The 13,968-nt window shown below is 42.8% G+C and overlaps 1 protein-coding gene and 1 long non-coding RNA gene across 3 annotated transcripts in view; one reads left to right on the forward strand and one right to left on the reverse strand.

Moving 5' to 3' along the window:
- LOC148885587 (uncharacterized) overlaps positions 1 to 13,968 on the forward strand; it is a 211,235-nt gene that overhangs the window by 162,900 nt on the left and 34,367 nt on the right. The window contains exon 6 of the long non-coding RNA XR_016118099.1: positions 457 to 604. This is a non-coding gene — a long non-coding RNA (uncharacterized LOC148885587). The remainder of the gene's footprint in view (positions 1 to 456; positions 605 to 13,968) is intronic.
- The window catches only part of hs3st4 (heparan sulfate (glucosamine) 3-O-sulfotransferase 4), an 83,776-nt gene that overhangs the window by 58,315 nt on the left and 11,493 nt on the right, over positions 1 to 13,968 (reverse strand). The gene's annotated exons all lie outside the window — the stretch shown is intronic.

Below are 13,968 nucleotides of genomic sequence, written 5' to 3' on the forward strand. Positions count from 1 at the left end.
CGAGCCCGCCGCGCATCCGGAGTTCATTGGCTGCCGAGCGGATCGAGGGCCATGTTGGCACGTTATTCATTTTTAATAGCATGAAGAAGGGAAGAAAATCGAAAAGGCTTCATTTTCCAGGCACCGTGCATCTTCGCTGTCCATATTGAAAATGCTCCAGTCACGCTTGTCTTTATGGTCCTTGCGTCGCCTTTTCAGCTCTCCCTTGACACAACAATATATTGCAGTGTGTTGTTCGCCCTGCTTTGTGGACCCTACCACACTGGTTGGTAGTTTATGGGCTGAATAACAGAGTGACTTGATACATTATTATTGCGAGTTGGTGAGGGGTGGGCACCGTTACTAGAAATTGGTAGTGGGCCAAAACCAGCCTTATTTACACCATATGGTTAAGATATAGCGCTAGATATGTCAACACCATTTTTACATTATTTTATTTTATTATTATTGTTATAGGTTACTCATGGAGGAGATGCTCCAACCCCCGCCAGTCCGGGACCCTTGTAACGATTAAGCAGATGAGAAAATGGATGGATGTGTGAATACTCATGGAGACTGCCGATAACAGCCACCGATACTTAAGGCAAGCAAATCCAGTCATCAAGTAAGTCCTCCCCACTAATACTTGTCATTGCGTTAAATGAAAAATTTATCAATCATAAGTACAAGAGTTGTCGGTCGTCCATATTAATGAGTAAGTCATCAGACTGGTATCAGTCTGAAAAAATATTTTATCAAACATTGCACTGTCATTTGGCAAGAATGATGGGATTTGAATCAGAATGAGAATAAAATATAAATTGCAAGCCTCCACATTCTAGAGATGTTGTTGTAGAACCAAGACTGACCTGTGAGGGGCAGTATGGTGTGCAGAGAGTCTACTCCAGCAGAAATAGCAAAGGGGAAGAAATGTGAGAAAATAATCAACACTTTAGTACTTTTAGTACGAAGTACATTGTTCTTGAAAACTCTTTTATTGTGATGAAAGACTTAGTAGTCTTACCGTAATTTCCGGTGCATAAGGCGCACCCAAAAGCCTTGGTTTTCTTCAAAAGATGACCCTGCGCCTCATATGTTGGTGCGCCCTATAGGTGAAGTAATATCTTCTTTCATCAGAAATAAATCGTTAATTCCTAAATTGTATGGGTCTGGAGTTATATGACCTTGAAATGCTGTCCAAAATACAGTGCAATATGGCATGTGAAGCTGGAACAAAGCGCTAACATGGAAAAAAAAGGAAATTTTGTCACCTCGTGGAAAAGAAAACATTGCCTGGGCCATGGCCAGGACTTAATCGGCACCCTAGCATGTAAAAACAAAACCCAAACAAATTCAGGAGTGGCACCCTACATCATATTTTCAATTCCTGACTAAATTCATGAATAGCAGTGAGTGAGTTAATGAATAACTAATTTTCACATTAGAAGTAAAAAATAACGACTGTTATTGTGGTTTACATGGGACAATTTGACATTTTGGTTTGGACTCTCGCAAGCATCATGGCGCCTGGCATGCTTGATTTGCTTTTGCGGACCAAATAATCGCGGACCAGATTTGGCCCCCTGGCCTTGACGTGCATTATAAATATTATCAACATGAAAAGATGTTCGTTTTGGATGAGATTGCATTTCAAGTGACGCAGTTTTGATATTTTCAATTATCGGCCTGACTTTATCTGAAAGGGAAAAATCACTCTTAAATTAAGTCTTAATACACCCCACACCACATTATAATCAAGTAGGATCATCTTCATTTGAAAAATGGACCTTTCCTGACTTCTATCATAAGGGTGTTAGGGGGCGTGTCCAACTATCTGATTTTCACTCTGTGTATTCCGCCAAATGCTAAATTGCGATCGATCACGACATCGTAAATCTCTCCAACCATGACAATGCAATGTCATTTTGTCATGCTTTTCGCTTTAGAGAGCAGTTCTTTTTTCTTTTTTCTTTTCTTGCAAGTTTCGCTTCAGAGCGAACGTAGCCCAAAGCGATGTGTGCTGTACGCTTTCATGATGAGAAGAGCACGGGCGGCGATGTTGCGAGATATTAATGGGACATAAACAATATATGACTCCACTGGCTTGTGTGTTTTCCAGGTTTCGCTGTCTTTTATTTATATATTTTGTATATAGATAGTCTGCCGGCAGAAAACCTTGCCAGGAGCTTTATGTTCTCATGGCTGAATTAAACAACATCTCCTCCGTTGAACACGGAAAGGGGAGAAAAAAAATAAGGCTTTACATGCACAGGATTAAAATCATGTATAAATCAGACTACTTCAATGCATTCTGGCCGGAGATGAGTCGGTTGCATTTAAATTTTGGGAAGCATCTTCTCATTTTTTTAGTTGTCTATGCTCCAATATTCTAATCTCAGCTGAACAAAAAAGGACATGACGCCAACATCATCATCATTCAAAATCTGAAGCAGAAACAAACTCCTGGTTAGAGGCCAGCAAAGAGGAAATTACATCATTCGGTCTAAAAGCGCGCGCACACACACGCACACATGCTGTACGTGTATGCTAAGGCATTGGTGGCATGTTTATGTTTGCGTCGAATGAAAGGTGCTTGGCTGGGCAAAGTTGATGCGGCATCAAATTGAGTAAAATACAAGTTGACAACAAAAATGATGCCTGGCATCTGATGCCGTCCATATCATCGGATGAGGACAATCAAATCGGAAGAAATCTGATGTTTATCTGTGGAAAAAGTGGGCGGACGCACACACGCGCGCGCGCACGCACACGCACACAAACACATAAAAGAGGCTAATCTTTGAGCTGAGAATTATTCATTTTATCCATTACTGAATTACAACTAGGTTATATATAAAATGCACAAACAAGCACACACACACACACACACACACACACACACACACACACACACACACACACAGTTGCCTATGAGCACATGTATTATTAAACATCCATCACACTCAATTGGGTGAACCCCCCTCCTTCTATCCCCCCCACACACACACCTCCCCTCCTCTGCTACTATTTACGACACATAAAAGACATTTAATAATGTTTATGAAGGTATTTGTCAAGTCGGTGAAAGTAAATCTTTTAATAAACAATGTGAGGGACTCATTCTTTACTCCAGCCAAGCGTGCATTTACATTTTCAAGATCGTGCTATACTAGCAAATGTAGCCCTGTGCCTTTAATAGTCCCACAATGGGGAAATTTGCAATCTACAGCAGCAAAATTGAAAGGGGTGTGGTAGTGAAAAGATAAAAACAAAGTATTCGATGCAGAATAGAAATGTCAGAAGACTGAAATGTATAACTGCGCTAAAATGTTTCCTAAAAAGAAACTGTACATAGTGCAAGTATAAAACTACAGTATAAAAAGCATATTTGATATATGTAACTGTCTTGAGTTGACATAAGGTGGCTGTGCTATGAACTGAATGAACTGCACACTGTAATTTTGCATGTAGAATGAACATCTTTGCGGATTTTGCCCAAATACGCAATATGTGACCTGAGAGAGACAGAAAATGCATTAAACGAAAGCATTCGGCAACGTAGTCATAAGGAGGTCGGCAAAAGTAAAGGAACTCGCGGGCAGGATGGTACGCCAGAGGCGAGTAAGCGGTTCAAGCCAACTGGCTCTTGTTTGTACTTTAGCGCCTCAATGTTGACGTTTCATCATCTTTGTTGCCTTTGATGCTGCAGAACGTCATTGAAATGATCCGCAAATGCTCTTATAAGCAAGATTGATCAGCTCGTGGCACCAAATACATTGTGTATTTATTGTTTACATGGGGCATACACTATTATGGCAAATTGACTTTTTAATGGCTTGTATACAAATAGAAGTCTCTGGAGTACCAGCCTACTCATCAAGTGTGAAATTAAACAACCAAGAGTGAATCTTTCATCTGCCTATTTCTGTTACGTAACTGTGGCGCTAATCTACATAATGTTTGAGGACGGGTTCGCGTACGCATATCCGCTAATTGATGAGTGGAATACAACGGATTGTTGATGAAGTGCTGCTTGGGCGAGAGAAAATGGTGTTCGTTTGTCTATTTCAGTGGGGGTGGGAGGATGAAGTGAAAAATGCAGCCTTAGCCCCAAACCTAATCATCATGGTAATCAACCCTGTACTAGTACTAGTGTACCTGGTCTAGAGTTATGTGACCTTTAAATGAGGGTGGCTGGCCAAAATATAATGCAATACATACATATTGGTTTATACAGCGCTGAAGCTGGAACAAAGTGCTAACACGGGGAAAAAAAGGGAAATGCTGCCCGCTTAGGGAAAGGAAAAAACATTGCCAGAGGCCATGGCCAGCGCTAAGTCAGCACCCAAACAAGCAAAACAAAGCCCAAACAAATTCTGAAATGGTGCTCGACGTCATATTTTTAATTTCCGAATAAATTTGTGAATTGGATAGGATGTACCTTTATTCGTCTCGCAGTGGAGCAATTTACATTTCACAGCAGCAGTTATGAAAGGAAGAGGAAAGAAAGAAGTAGAAAAACAAAATATAGGAGCTGCTGGAAAGGAAGCCACTCTCGCGTGAATGGGAGTGAATGAGTTAATAGAGGAAGGATATGCAACCCCCCCAGCTTATTAGCCTTAGGATTCATTGAGATAATTAAGAATGACAAAGTCGAAGTCAAGGCAATGTAAGGTAATGCCATTTCACCAAGTGTAGGACCCTTTCCTTGACTTGACTTTCCTTGACTTGTTTCCAGACCTTTTGTGCTTCTGTGCTAATTGCCTAGCAACAACAGGAGGTCGCATGAGTGCTTTCATTTTCTTCCCGAGAATTTGACGGTGACTTTGAAAAGTTGACAGGAACAAAAAAAAGGCTTTGGACATTTTGTGCTGTTCCTTTAAATGGGGGAAAGAAACAATGAATTCCTGTAGCAAATCAGTGGGATAACACTGGGTATGGGGTGGGTTGGGATGGGGGGGCAACAGGCTACAGCCTCTCTGATGTCAGAGTCAATGCAACCCACAGCCTCATTAAAAAGTGTGAATAATTTGCCAATACATCTCCTCAGACATTCCTATTTTTCCTGGAGAATGGCGTGTTTTGCTTTTGGGGGATTTTGACAGCTGTATCACTGAGCCAAGAAGTTTTGAAAAGAAAACGGAATAATTAGAAAAGTAATTAAAGTCGGCCAATTTTCGCAAAAGGCGATGACTACTCAAGGTTTCTTACGCACTTTAAACGTGTAATCGGGAAGCACTTTCTACCCGCCATCAGCTAGCGTGGCGGGGGAGGTGGACGAGAGCACGTGGTTGTTGCGTGCATTGTTCAAGACAGGCAAATGAAGTGAGTGGGATTTGTCTTGTTTGGACTCATCCAAGACAACAAAAATCCAAAATCCAAATGGGGTTTTCTTTCAATGATATATTTAATGTCTAATGTTACAAATGTATCAAATTCACTCTCATTAAATAAGTTGTTGCGCAATGTTACATTTCCTGCTTCTGGTACGGTCAAATTAGACTAGCTAACACAGTGGTTCTTAATCTGGGTTCGATCGAACCCTCGGGTTCGGTGAGTCAGTCTCAGGGGTTCGATGGATCCTCCACCACAGAGGTCCACCCCTCAGTCTAGACTGCAGTTAGTAGGAACAGTCATTGGAAGAAGGGTTCGGTGAATGAGCATATGAAACTGGTGGGGTTCGGTGCCTCCAACAAGATTAAGAACCACTGAGCTAAAATGCAGAGCTTCATTGCCTCTTAACTTCTTGTTTGTTTTTCTCAGCACTGAGTGAATGATAAAAAGTACATGATCTGTACTCATATCCTGCAGGCCGTATGGTTGTGGATCACCGAGCCACATTAGCGTGCTAGCATTTGCAACAGCCGTTCACGGTGCTGTATCTACTTTATGAGCAACATGCATCTTGTGAAGTCACCCAATGTTGTAAAAAAGCGTTTCTCCTTGTCGTAGTATTTATTTAAAGTATTTTATTACAGCTGCAGCGGTTGTGAAGGTCAATATCAATAAAGCTTCATTGTATTGTATTTCTTTCAGCATAGCTCCATCCAGTGGATACATAACGCAACCACAGCCACTGTTGTTGCTTCTATTCTCTCTGCCTTATGATGCAGTGCGCGCCATATAGTGAAACTGTTTTAAAATAGGCCATTAATTTAACTCATTGATTGCAAGATGATGTGCAAGAATGTGTCCACTCCAGTGCCAGGGTTCTTGTCATTTTCACTCAAATTCCAGGACCCACAGAAATGTGTGTTTTAGGACGACACAAACATTCAATGCAGCATAAGAAGCCTTACCGCTTTTTTTTCTGATGAAAGAAGAGACTCCAATTCCTAAATGATACGGGTTTGGAGTTATATGAGATTGAAATGAGGGCGGCTGTCCAAAATACAATGCAATACATACATATTGGTTTAGAAAGTGCTTTAGCAACAGCTGAAGCTGTAACAAAGTGCTAACATAGAAAAAAAGAAAATGCTGCCCCCCATGGAAAGGAAAGCCATTGCCATAAGTCTGGCCAGTTCACCCCGCAAGAAAAACCAAAACCCAAACAAATTCAGGAATGGCGCTCTGCCATATTTTAAATTCCGAATAAATTCGAGAATGACAGTAAATGAATTAAGGAGCACCTTATACTCTGAATGAACTCGATAGATATGTTGTCACGGAATGTTTTTTGTCGTCACAAATTCCTTCTCTCCCATGACAAAACTGTCCAACACCGCACGTGGGAGCAGAAACACTTCAGAAGTCAAAACATCCTCTCCATCAACCCGCATGTTAAAGTCGACAGCCGCCTATGCGCTTTTTTTCCCCTAAAATCCATCTGCTGAGACGTGAAAGTCCACAAGCGTTGGCTAACATAAGCCAAGGCGAGCATGTTAAACCCAGAAAAAAATCCACGGCATATGATCAGAACCAAGGTGTGAAATGTTTCCCGATCTTCCTCCAAACTCATTATCACGCCACATTAATTTTCAGCAGCCTTGTGGAGTTGAATGTGCATGTGGCTTGCTTATGCCGGTAGGAACGACACATGTCGCAAAACAAATCCTGAGTGACAAAGAGAGTGAGAGAAGCGAGATGCGTTGGCAACGTGAAACAGCAAGCGGGAGTGCTTCAATTGTGTGCGACGGATTATATCACAAAGGTGGGAAACGGTAATTGAAGACAGTGTCGGTTTCAGTCCAGTGCTGTGACATATCGTGAGCATCAAATCAGTGTGATTTCATGAGAAATTGTCAACAGCGGGGAAAAAAAGATGCAGAAAACATTTCAATTGGATGATCAACTTCATTTATTGAAGCGTTTCTGTAAATAGGCGGCCCGGTAGTCAAGTGGTTAGCACGCCTACTTCACAGTGCAGAGGTAGTCAGTTCAAGACCTGGTCCGGCCTCTCTGTGTGGTGTTTGCGTGTTCTCCGTGAGGCTTTTCTCCGGGTCCTCCGGTTTCCTCCCACATTTCAAAAACATGCATGGCAGTTTGAACACTCAAAATGTGTCCCTACGTGTGAGAGCGAATGGTTGTTTGTCTTTGTGTGCCCTGCGATTGGCTGGCACCCAATTCGGGGTGTCCCCCTCCTTGTGCCCAAGAATGGCTCGGATAGGTTCCAGCACCCCCTGCAACCCTAATGAGGATGAATCGTCTGGGAAATGGATGGATGGATTCTCCAAATACAAACAATTCTGATAAAATTTAATGTGAATAATCTTAATTTCTTAAAACATAACATTTTATACAATTCACAATATTGGGAAGAATAACATCTGATGAAGGATTAATCAGTCAAATGATGCCAAAACAATAAACAAAAGAAATACATTTTGTTTATTAACGTATTCACTGCCAGACGGGCAAAAATGTGTCCACTGTAGTGCCAGGGCTTTTGTCATTGTCACTTGAATTCCAATACCCACAGATATATTGAGTTTTAGGACTGCATAAACATTCAATACAGCGTTGGAAACCTTAGACTCTCTTCTTTCATCAGAAAAAAAGACTTAATTCCTAAATTATATGGTTCTGGAGTTATTTGTGCTTGAAATAAGGGCAGCCATACAAAATCCATACATATTGGTTTATAACTTTATATAGTGCTTCAACAACAGCTGAAGCTGGAACAAAGCGCCAAAATGGACAAAAGGCAAATGCTGCCCCCTCGTGGAAGAGAAAAATATTGCCAGACGTCTGACCAGCGCTTAATCGGCACCCAAGCATGAAAAATTAAACCCCGAAAAAAATCCGGGAATGGCGCTTTTCGTCATATTTTTCATTCCAGAATAAATTCGGGAATGGCAGTGGATGAGTTACATTTTTTTAACATTACCACACAGACAATGTGACAAGTATCAGACTTTTCCCCCTTTTGTTTTGAAACTCTTCCGGATTGAGCGTTTTCTTACTCGGTGTAATGGTTTTCCCGAACGTCACCACAGTCAGCCATTCAGGAAAACAAATTTATTGGCTTTTGATGCTGGAGGAGCTAGCCCACTCGCTGTGGAGCTCCTTTGGGCCGCCACACTGAATTCCAAAGGCTTCTTCTCTGCGGACGTGTTGACAAAGCCTTCATTTATGATGAATTCCCAGCCGTGGTCATCACCCCTCCCCCCACCAACCAACCACCCTCCACCCCTTCACCACCGTGTGATTGAAAAGCCTTGTACCAAACTTGAGTACCATTTCACCACGGACCGATCTTCAGTTTAGTTCCGCGGATTTATACACGCCACTATCTGGCCAGCCAAATGCAGCATGACATGAGGGAGCGGTGTGGCCCCTCTCGGGGAGGAGGTAGCGGGGCCTTAATCTCTTTCTCTTCATGAACAAAGCTCAATCTTGGAGCGAGCGGCGCGTCTCGTTTGCCGGCAATAAATTGAATTAAATAAACCCATTAGTTATGGCATCCACCTCCTCACCTCGCCCGTGCTACGCTTTCATGCTAAGTAGGTCCTTTCACGCGGATGCAACTTTTGGACCGCCACCGCAGAAGAAAAAAAATGACCTTGAATCCAAAAGAAAAGCCAGTGTGTTCTCGCTCATTACTCCAATCAATTAGGACAGCCGCCTCGTTGGACAGAGTTGCCCGCCGTGTTCTTTGCAGGTCTTTAAAAAGGAAATGTATGCCCAAGGGGGGAAAAGTCCATGCATACCGAGGAGTGGGAAGCGGACATGGGCTTCCTTTTGGCTTGTATACATGAAACAAACCAGATTGGATTAAAAAAGCAATTGGAAAGGACTTTTACCTTCTCAGAAAATAAATTGCATAGGCTATGCAGTTATATCACAAAAAAAAAAACGCTTTCCAGGCAAATAGCCATGCAATCATGACTTTATATTGCAAAGAGCCAAGTCATAATTTGCCCCCTCCCTCCACCCATGTGACTTTTTAAAAAGTGGCCATGAGGAAGAACTGTTTTCCTTGTCCTGCGATCGTTCCCCTTTCTGTTCCATCTGTTCATTTTCTCCCACTTATCCGGGCTCAGGTCGCACTGGCAGCAGCTTCAGTGGGGAAGCCCAGACTACGCTCGCCCCAGCCACTTTGTGCAATTATTCTTTGCGATCCCAAACTGAGTCTCTCCGGGGTTTCCTGGGTCATCCCTTGGGCCTTGACCCGATTGGGAATACCCACAACATCCACCGGGGGCCTTGGAGGGCCCCCCCAAGAGAAGTCCTACTCATGGAATGCCCAAGCTACCTTTAAAGTGGTTCAACTCTGACCTGAGGAAACTCTCCTGACCATAATTGACTGCGGAAACATAGATTGGATTGAATTGGATTCGCCTTAATTAGTCTCGCAGTGGAGAAATTTACATTTCACAGCAGCAAAGTGTTCAAAGTAAGAAGCAAGGAAATGAAGAAGTAGAAAAACAAAATACCAGGCCTGCTGTAAAGGCCGCCACTCTCACGGCACCATCTTGAAGTCAAAACAACAACAAAAAAAATCATCTCCCGTCCCGCGTAAATCCACCTCAATTCCAAGCTGCGACAGTCCCGCATACGCATTGGCGCTCTGCGCTGACGCTCCTTTCTTCTCATGGCGGGCTCCTCAAAACATGCATCCATCCAGCCGCAGACTGTCCAACAGCACCGACCTACTTCACCACCCGATCGGCAGCGTTTAGGACGATGTCAGCGTTGGACATCTTCATGGGCAGTTTGCGTCTGTCTGTAAGCGCTTCCCTCAAGATCAACTTTCTGCGCTGCTGCTGCGGCTGCTCCGAATGCGGTTGATGCTGTGGCATCACTCGGATAGGGAGGATGAGTTCCCCTTGATCGACCCTGTCATGATTCTGTTCTTATGGGTCACCAGCAGGTGGCAGATGAGGGGCTTTCCTCCGGTATGCACACCTGCTGCTGTGTATTTACAAACTGCCTGCAGTTTGTCGGATTATTTTGCCCTTATTGCTGCGCTTGCTCAAATGACTATTTTCTCGACCTTTTCCTCTCACCTTTCTCCTTTACTACCCTGTTTTTGTAAGTACGGTTTTGTGGTTCTTATTGAGGAGCGATGTCTGCTCATATTTTGTTGGTTTTCTATTGTTTTTGGAAATATTTCGTTTCAGGCCTGACAGACTCATGTTCTGCAGCGTGTTTGTTTTTAATGTCCTTCAATGGAAGCTTATCAACAGTATGTCGACATGAACTTGTACATATTGTATTTTAGAGTTGATTTATACAATTGCTAATGGATTGTTACTTGGAGTGGCGTTGGCTAAATATGTTTTTTTTTATCCGTTTGTCATTTGAAATAAAAGTGCAATTAGCAAAAGCTTTGAATTTGATCATTGGTCTTGATTTGAAGTTCCGAGACGGACGCCGTCTGCACGGCGCATTACCAAACCTAATTATACTCAGCAACAACATTAAAAAGAATGATTTTAAAAGTTCACTCTGTGTTGCTACTGAGAAAAAGCACATTTGGAGGTCAATGACTCGAGATGGTCGGGCCGCTTGTTAGAGGCTTGTACAACCATGCGCCGACGCTATCAAAAGATCGCAATTTGCAATGTTGTCATCCGAAAAGTGGAGAGCAAACAATAAATTGACAACGAGGGGAGCGAGAGACAGAAAAGAGGGGAAGCCTCCTTGTGCCCTGAAGCGTGATTTGCCCTAAAAGCGCTACCAAGTTTCTCCTCTTTCGGAAGCACAATTCAATATTGATTTCATTGTACGTGGGCGGGTGGTGAATTATTGATGTGCGCGTACATTAAAAATGCCCACGAGGGAGAACTTGTCTCGGCGCACAGCAAGCGCAACTCCCGGCTAACTTTGCAATTAATAAGGAAAATCCCAGAGACCAACCTTTTGTCTTACTTTCTTCCAAAATGATGGAAAAACAGCCATACACTTCACATGGTGAGTTCTTAATCATCTCTTGAAATCAAATTCAAATTCAAATCCTTCCATCGCAATCACACAAATTCGCAAACAGGACCAAAAACGACATTAGGAAGCGACTGCTTTTCAAAGCGTCCATCCGTTCCCGTATATGGAGGCTGCCTTCGGGTGGACGGCGACGGAGCACTTTGCCTGGCAAAAACTAGCAGAAAGGAACACCCCGCGGTGATGTTAGGGGAGCTAGCGGAGCGTGAATAAGTAAACAACATCAAGCCACCGGGAAGTCGGAAGGCGACTTGGCAGCCAATGGGATTGTTGTACTCTTTGTGCGCCCGCTCACGAGGTTGGAAACGCAGGAATTAGCTGCCGCCTCATGAGTCCTTCGAGCTCGCAATTGAATGCTGTTGCTGTGAACAATGACTAAAAGATGCATTTTGTCAGGGGGGTTGGGCCTTGGGTGTGAAACAGTCTCCATGCGCCATGACAATTACCGCCGTTGTCCTCGACAATGAAAATCCATCTTAACGCGTGTCAAAGCAAGGACCGATTTTTAATTAGTACAGTGTTTGGCACACCATAAGGCGCTTTCGAGAGTAAGGCGAAGCTTCAACGAATGGCCTATTTTAAAATGTTTTTTTTTTTGTATGGGGTGCATCACATTATAAGGAATAGAAGCAACAAGGGGTGGCTGTGGTTGCGTTATGCATCCACTACGTTATAGGTGTGAAAGGCAAGGCCTGGGGGCCAAATCTGGCCTTCCGCATTATTTTATTCGGCCCACGAAAGCAAATCAAACTTGTGAAAATTCATGATGCTTGCTAAAGTCCGAAACAAAACTTCAAATTGTCGTATGTAAACCACAATAACAGTCATTATTTTTAACTTCAAAATTCAAAACTAGTTATTCATACATTTTGTATGCGCCCTATATGTAATATGTGGAGGATATTTAACATTCAGATGGCTTCCCCAAATTCATAACAGGCCTCGAGAGGAAACCATAGCTACAATATGGCTGTCACGTTCTGGTTGGCAACCAACGAGTGGCGCTGTCGGCCCCGCCTGCAGTTGCATAGGTGTTAGTCGTGCCAATCTGTGGCAGTTAAAAGACTCACGGCGCGACCATTCAGTGTTGGGTCATTTTATGTATTTGCTTCACCCTGTCAGGTTTGTTTCTCTTGCCAGATTTTGACTCATTGTTTTCTCTGATACTTTGTACTTTTGTGTTCGGATAACTTTGATGTTTTAGATTTTGTACCTGCTGACTTTATTTTAGTACAATTTGTCAAATACAGCTTGCTGCTCCCTCCTGCCTGCTTTTTTGGGATCCACAACCATCCACCACCTCGCAAATCGTGACAGTGGCCTGCGGTAAAAATAACTTTGACACCCTTGCACTAGATGGAGCTACGCTAAATGGAATACAACACAATACAAACCAGCTTTATTTATATAGGTCTTTAATGAAGCGCTCTGAAGAATATTTAAACATCCAATAATCTGAATATTGATCCCTACATCTGTTTTAAGGGAAGTGACTCTTAATTGTCAATTAGAGGTATCTTTATGCGTGTCGTGTTTTGGAAATCTCCAATCAACCACACCGCCAACCAAAACTTGCTTGCCAACAAAATCCACGGAAAGACACATTTTCATCTTTTAACGCGTTTCATTCTTTTTTTTAGGGAGAAAATTTTGCACGTTATACTCGAATAAATACCGTAGTCATCTCACAGACAGACCTCAAAATCATATTCCCAACAGTGACTGTATCTTGGCTCCCGCACTGCTCCTGTCATATTTTTTTTCCATATATACCTAAATATTTTTTCTCCTGAACAAATGCATGAGCTTGCGTCATGAGACAGCATCCCCCGCAGCCAAAACGTTGCATGTGGAAATGTGGGGAGAAAATTGGAATCTTGACAGGTGTGATTGGCACATGCATTTGTCCCGGGGTAGACTTGTTTGCCCAGACGTGCCCGTGTGAGAAGTGCGTCGTCATTTCTGCCTCCCTCGCATCAAAGTGACGTCATCTCCTCGACTTGATATTCCATACGGGGCCGTACGTGATTTGACACAGGAGACCATGTCACTTTCATTTCCAGACGTGCACTTTGTATCGCTTTTGATGGACGCAAGCGTAAAGTAGATATCAGTCTCGCTGGAAAAGCATCACCCACGGCGACCACACTAATAGAAGTGTGGGATAAAAATAAATAAAGTAAAATAGGGCTTCACTTGAAAACATCTGACTGTGACCGCCGTCAGTAAAAGCGGAATGGCGTATCAATTGGGAACACGACCAAAAGAGGAAATTGGCAATACCCGTTAACTACAGTCCTTTTTTTTTTAACCCCTATCAATATGCAAAGAAGCGGCTCGAGAGTTTTATTTTTACTTTCAACAGCACAATAAGATCAAGGCCATTCATCGCACAGCAAATTTGAAGTTCTACTGGGTCAAAGCAAAATGAGGTTAACTCATTCGCTGCCATTCACACATTTATTCGCGAATTGAAAATGTGACGTAGAGTGCCATTCCCGAATTTGTTCGGGTTTTGTTTTTTCATGCTTGGGTGCCAATAAAGCGCTGGCCAATCATTTTTCTTTTCCACAAAGGGGCAGCATTTCCCTTTTTTCCATGTTA

This window comes from Hippocampus bargibanti, linkage group LG17 (assembly GCF_051943395.1).
Source record: "Hippocampus bargibanti isolate YZ-2025 linkage group LG17, ASM5194339v1, whole genome shotgun sequence".
NCBI classification, from domain to species: Eukaryota; Metazoa; Chordata; class Actinopteri; order Syngnathiformes; family Syngnathidae; genus Hippocampus; species Hippocampus bargibanti.